The 6000-nt window shown below is 44.8% G+C and overlaps 1 pseudogene; it reads right to left on the bottom strand.

The window, feature by feature from the left end:
• Positions 1-2519: 2519 nt before the first annotated feature.
• Positions 2520-2687, bottom strand: LOC145355190 (U2 spliceosomal RNA; annotated as a pseudogene).
• Positions 2688-6000: the final 3313 nt, after the last annotated feature.

The raw sequence follows: 6000 nt of genomic DNA, 5'->3' as shown, positions 1-6000 counted from the left end.
GAACTAGCTGTGCGAACCACTGTGCCATGAGCCACCCTTTGTGGGATTAAAATCTTAATTCCTTGTTTGGTTTGGGATTATTAGAATCAAAGGAGTGGTGAGTATTGCTGTTTTTTTTTCAGGTCTTGCATTTAGTTTGTTTAAAAAGAGATTGGCTTGTGGTATAAGGGCAGAACGGCAGCAAATTAGCTAGCATTGCTGCTTCACAGCACCATGTACCAACTCCAGGGAGCATGGTTCCAATCGAATATCTGATAACTGTTGTTCTTGCCTGGTTAGATGCCAAAGAGGATACAAGGCCTTTCCCCAAAGAACCAAATTCTGGTCCTGTGTGGAGGTCTGAAGGTGATGGGTATTGCTGGCTAGTACATGGAGTTAGTATCAAAAAGGTCCTTTTTAAGGCTATAAATACCTCTTAATTTAACTCAATACAGTAAACAGTTGCTGGATATTGATTCGTTAATTTTACTCATATGTATGTAAAAATGAGTCAACTTCTTATCCTTTAAATATCTCTGATACAAAGGTAATACAATGATGATAAGGAATCAATTACTGCAATAAGAAGAGACGGTATCTTGGAACGGCCTTCAAACAAGGCTTTATGGGTAGAAATTTGGAATGTTAAGTGGACAGTCCATTTCTGGGAGTGTATAATTCTTGTATGATTTTCCTTCTCTTCAGCTCTGACAAAGTGTCATCCAGACTCGAAATGCTGGCTCCATTCTCTCTCCACAGATGCTGTCAGACTTGCTGAGTTTTTCTAGCATTTTCTGTTGTCTGAACCAGCTTGTGTCTAAAATTATGAGGGAGCTAAACAAAGTCGATCGGGAGAGACTGTTCCAATTGGCGGAATGGTTGAGAAGCTGAAGGCACGAACGCAAAGCACTAAAGGTGAATCAGTGATATATTTTTAACACAGTGAGTGGTTAGGATCTGGAATGCCCTGCCCAAGACAATGGCGGGGGCAGATTTAATCATCATTTTCAAAAGGGAATTGAATAATTCCGTGAAGTGGACCTTCTCTGAACTGCTTCCAGTACAAGTTCATCCTTCCTTAAATGCGTATATCAAAAGTCATCACAGTACTCCAGGTGTAAGTTGAAGCAGATCTTTCTTACTTTTATCTACTGTTTCCCTTACAAAAAGGACAAGCATTTCATTTACTTTTCTAATTATTCGCTGTGCCTGAATGTTAACTGCCTGTTTTTCATATACCAGGACAGCCAGATCATACTGCAGTCACTCTGCATTTAAATAATATTTTAATTTTCCATTCTTCCTGCCAAAGTGGAAAGCCTCACAGGTTTCCCACATTTAAGTCCATCTGGCAAATGCTTGCCCACTCACTCAACTTATCTACAATGGTGTAGACACGATCGACCAAGTGGCCTCCTTCTGCACCGTAACAATCCTGTCTTGTCAGCTTGGTTCGGGAATGTCTCAACTTGTTGGGATTCTGAATGGTATGTCAGTATGGTCAATTTACCAGCACAGTCTTTGGGGGGAAATCAGCTGCACTCTGGTTGATTTTCGGTGTTTAACAACAATCTGCATTCATATAGCACCTTCAACATAAAAATGAACATCTCACGGCGCTGAACAGACGTGGCAAACAGCAGGACAGCTTTCTGATTTACTGTAAGAATCTGGTTTTCTCTTACCTTCATCAAAGATTCTCTCATCTTCTTCAGATCCAATATGTGCAGGTTGCCAATCACTGGGAGAGCAGGGGGTCCCGGGGGGAAATTGAGGGTTCCGTGAGATTTAGACCCAGTGTTAAAATATACCAGAAGGATAATGGTCAGAGCAGCAAACAACCGCAGAGTGGCAGAATCCAAAGAGAATACACTTAGAATCGACATTCTGGGATCTAAACTGGCGATGTGGCCAACAGGAGTTATCGCAGTTTATATTAGATCTCAGCAACTTCCCGAATGAGCTCCAAAACCAAAAGAAAAGATCAAAAGGGAGCTAAACAAAGCAGATCGGGAGAGACTGCTCCAATTGGCGGAATGGTTGAGAAGCTCAAGGCACTAATACAAAGCAAACACACTAAAGGGGACGCCAGTGATAGATTTTTAACACAGTGAGTGGTTGGGGTCTGTAATGGTGGGGGCAAATTCAATCATGATTTTCAAAAGGTAATTCATTAATTCCGTGAAGTGAACCATCTCTGAACTGCAAGTTTATCCTTAAATAAGTCGCCCAAAATTGTACACAGTACTCCACTACTGCCCCATACAGTTGGAACAAGCCCTTCCTACTTTTATTTACCCTTTCTCTTGCAATAAAGAGCAGCATTCCATTACCTTTCTAATTCTTCGCTGTGCCTGAATGTTAACTGCCTGTTTTTCATATACCAGGGCAGCATTTTTTTTGTTTTTTTTATGCTTTATTCCAATTCAATACAATCATATCAAATCCATTTCAGAATCCCAACAGGTTGAGACATTCCCGAACCAAGCCGACAAGACAGGGCTCTCACCTCCTGTCTTGGGCTTCATCTACATGATCCAAGCTGATTGGAGTAGGCATAGCTCCTCCTCCAAGGCACCTTAGCCAAAAGGCCAAGAGGCCACTTTTAAAAATTGCTTCAAATGAAGCTGAAATATAACCTAATGACTTCAACCAAGCACAGCATGTCGATACTACACTTGATCTTAGCCAAAAGGCCGAGAAGCGATTTGCAGCATTTTTTTTAACCAAAAATATACTTTATTCACAAAAAAAACTCGATTAATCTATTTCAAAAATACAGGGCTTTGAACAGCAAACACAACGTGGAATCAAAACACTTTTACAGATCCGTACAAACTACAATGACTACATTTCAAAACTTAAAAAACTATATCCATGCCTCAATATTTACAGATTTGTTCTGATTACAATGATTACATTTCAATACCTGAACCTTTCTACATGCCTCAATTAATTACTGTGTGCCGTTAGTGCTCAGATTGGCACACAGCTCCGCAAGTCGAGGGTATTCTGCAGTTCCCGGGCCCTCGGTCTGCCTCCGTTAAAAGGCCTTACAGTGTGGCCTTTCCCCACTGTGCCTTTGCGGCAGCTGTCCCAAGCTTCAGCGCGTCCCTCAGCACGTAGTCCTGGACCTTGGAATGTGCCAGTCTGCAACACTCGGTCGAGGACAGTTCTTTCAGCTGGAAGGTCAGCAAGATTCGGGCGGACCAAAGTGCATCCTTCACCGAGTTGATGACCTTCCCACAGCAGTTGATATTTGTCTCGGTGTGCGTCCCCGGAAACAGCCCATACAGCACAGAGTCCTATGTCACCGAGCTGTTGGGGATGAACCTCGACAAATACCACTGCATCTCACTCCAGACCTTCTTTGCAAAGGCACATTCCATAAGGAGGTGTGCGACCGTCTCATCCGCCCCACAGCCGCTTCGAGGGCAGCTTGCGGTGATGTTGAGACCTCGAGCGTGCATAAAGGATCTGACAGGGAGTGCCCTTCTCACCACCAGCCAAGCCAGATCTTGGTGCTTGTTTGTCAGTTCTGGTGATGAGGCGTTCTGCCAGATGACACTGACAGTCCGCTCAGGGAACCTTCCGACAGGATCTGCCATCTCCTTTTCTCTCAGGGCCCCAAGGACGTCACGCGCTGACCACTGCTTAATCGCCGTGTGGTCAAAGGAGTGTTTCTGGAAAAATTCCTCCACGAAGGACAGGTGCTGCGGTATGGTCCAACTACTCGGAGCGTTCCGCGGCAGTGTGGCCAGACCCATCCTTCGCAACACTGGGGACAGGTAGAACCTCAAAACAAAGTGGCACTTGCTGTTAGTGTACCGAGGGTCTACGCACAGCTTGATGCAGCTGCACACAAAGGTAGCCATCAGGATGAGGGCGGCGTTGGGAACGTTTTTCCCTCCGTTCTCTGGAGATTTGTACATCGCTTCCCTCCGGACGCGATCCATCTTTGATCTCCAGATAAACTTGAAGATGGCCCGCGTCACTGCTGCCACGCAGGATTTGGGGATAGGCCACACCTGCGCCACGTACAATAACCTGGACAGCATCTCGCACCGGATCACCAGGTTTTTTCCTGTCATGGAGAGGGAGCGTTGCTCCCACAAGCCCAGTTTCTGCCTGGCTTTGGCGATGCGCTCATCCCAGTTTTTGACGCAAGCCCCTGCCGCTCCGAACCATATCCCCAGCACCTTCAGGTAATCTGCCCTGACGGTGAAGGGGACAAAGGATTTGTCGGCCCAGTTCCCAAAGAACATGGCCTCGCTCTTACCCTGGTTGACTTTGGCTCCCAAGGCCAACTCGAACTGCTCGCAGACCTGGAGGAGCCTGCGAACAGATGGGGGGTCCGAGCAGAAGACAGCCACGAGAAGCGATTTGCAGCATACTGCAGTCACTCTGCATTTAAATAATATTTTAATTTTCCATTCTTCCTGCCAAAGTGGAAAGCCTCACAGGTTTCCAACATTTAAGTCCATCTGACAAATGCTTGCCCACTTACTCAACCTATCTACAATGGTGTAGACACGATCAACCAAATGGTCTCCTTCTGCACCGTAACAATTCTGTGATTCTTTACCTGTCAGTATGGTCAATTTACCAGCACAGCCTTTGGGTGGAAATCAGCTGCACTCTGGTTGATTTTCGGTGTTTAACAACAATCTGCATTCACATAGCGCCTTCAACATAAAAATGAACACCTCGAGGCATTGAACAGAGGTGGCAAACAGTAGGACAGCTTTCCGATTTACTGTAAGAATCTGGTTTTCTCTTACCTTCATCAAAGATTCGCTCAGCTTCTTCAGATCCAACATGTGCAGGTTGCCAATGACTGGGAGAGGAACGGGTCCCGGGGGGGAAGTTGAGGGTTCCACGAGATTTAGACCCAGTGTTAAAATACACCAGAAGAACAATGGTCAAAGCAGCAAACAACCGCAGAGTGGCAGAATCCAAAGAGAATACACTTAGAATCGACATTCTGGGATCTAAACTGGCAATGTGGCCAACAGGAGTTATCACAGTTTATATTAGATCTCAGAAACTTCCCAAATGAGCTCCAAAACCAAAAAAGATAAGCTCACACATATTGAGGTAGTTTTCAGTTGTTACTTTGTTGCTGGCTAGACTTTCCTTTGTTGAAAGCTTGTCATGTAGCAACTTATAAACCGGATAAAACTACATCGCACTAGCAGCAAGGGCAGGACATGCAAATTTATCCCCTTCTACACTCAAAATCGCTGTCAGTTACACTGAGATGATCAGATTGAACAAAGAACAAAGAAAATTACAGCTCTCCAAGCCTGTACAGACCATACTGCCTGACTGAACTAAAACTCCCTACCCTTCCGGGGACCTTATCCCTCTGCTCCCATCCTATTCATGTATTTGTCAAGATGCCCCTTAAAAATCATTACCTTATCCGCTTCCACTACCTCCCCCAGCAATGAGTCCCAGGCACTCCTACTCTCTGTGTAAAAAAATCTGCCTCGTACATCTCCTTTGAACATTGCCCCTCGCATCTTAAATATGTGCCCCTTAGTAATTGACTCTTCGAACCTGGGAAAAAGCTTCTGACTATCCACTCTGTCCGTGCCTCTCATAATCTTGTAAACCTCTATCAGATCGCCCCTCAATCTCTATCGTTCCAGTGAGAACAAACCAAGTTTCTCCAACCTCTCCTCATAGAAAATGTCCTCCATACCTGGCAACACCCTGGTAAATCTTTTCTGTACCCTCTCCAAAGCCTCCACATCCTTCTGGTAGTGTGGCGACTCGTATTGAACACTATATTCCAAGTGCGGCCTAACTAAAGTTCTATAAACATGCAACATGACTTGATAATTTTTAAACACAATGGCCCTTGGCCGATGAAGGAAAGCATACCATATACCTTCTTGACTACCTTCTTCACCCTTATGTGCCACTTTCAGTGATCTGTATACCTGGACACCCAGATCCCTTCACCAATCAATACCTTCAAGGGTTCTGCCATTTACGATATATTTCCCATCTATA

The sequence above is a fragment of the Carcharhinus amblyrhynchos genome, chromosome 18 (assembly GCF_965287045.1).
Source record: "Carcharhinus amblyrhynchos chromosome 18, sCarAmb.v2.hapA, whole genome shotgun sequence".
NCBI classification, from domain to species: Eukaryota; Metazoa; Chordata; class Chondrichthyes; order Carcharhiniformes; family Carcharhinidae; genus Carcharhinus; species Carcharhinus amblyrhynchos.
The sequence above is the reverse complement of the archived record's forward strand: the minus strand, read 5'-3'. Positions and strand labels throughout refer to the sequence as shown.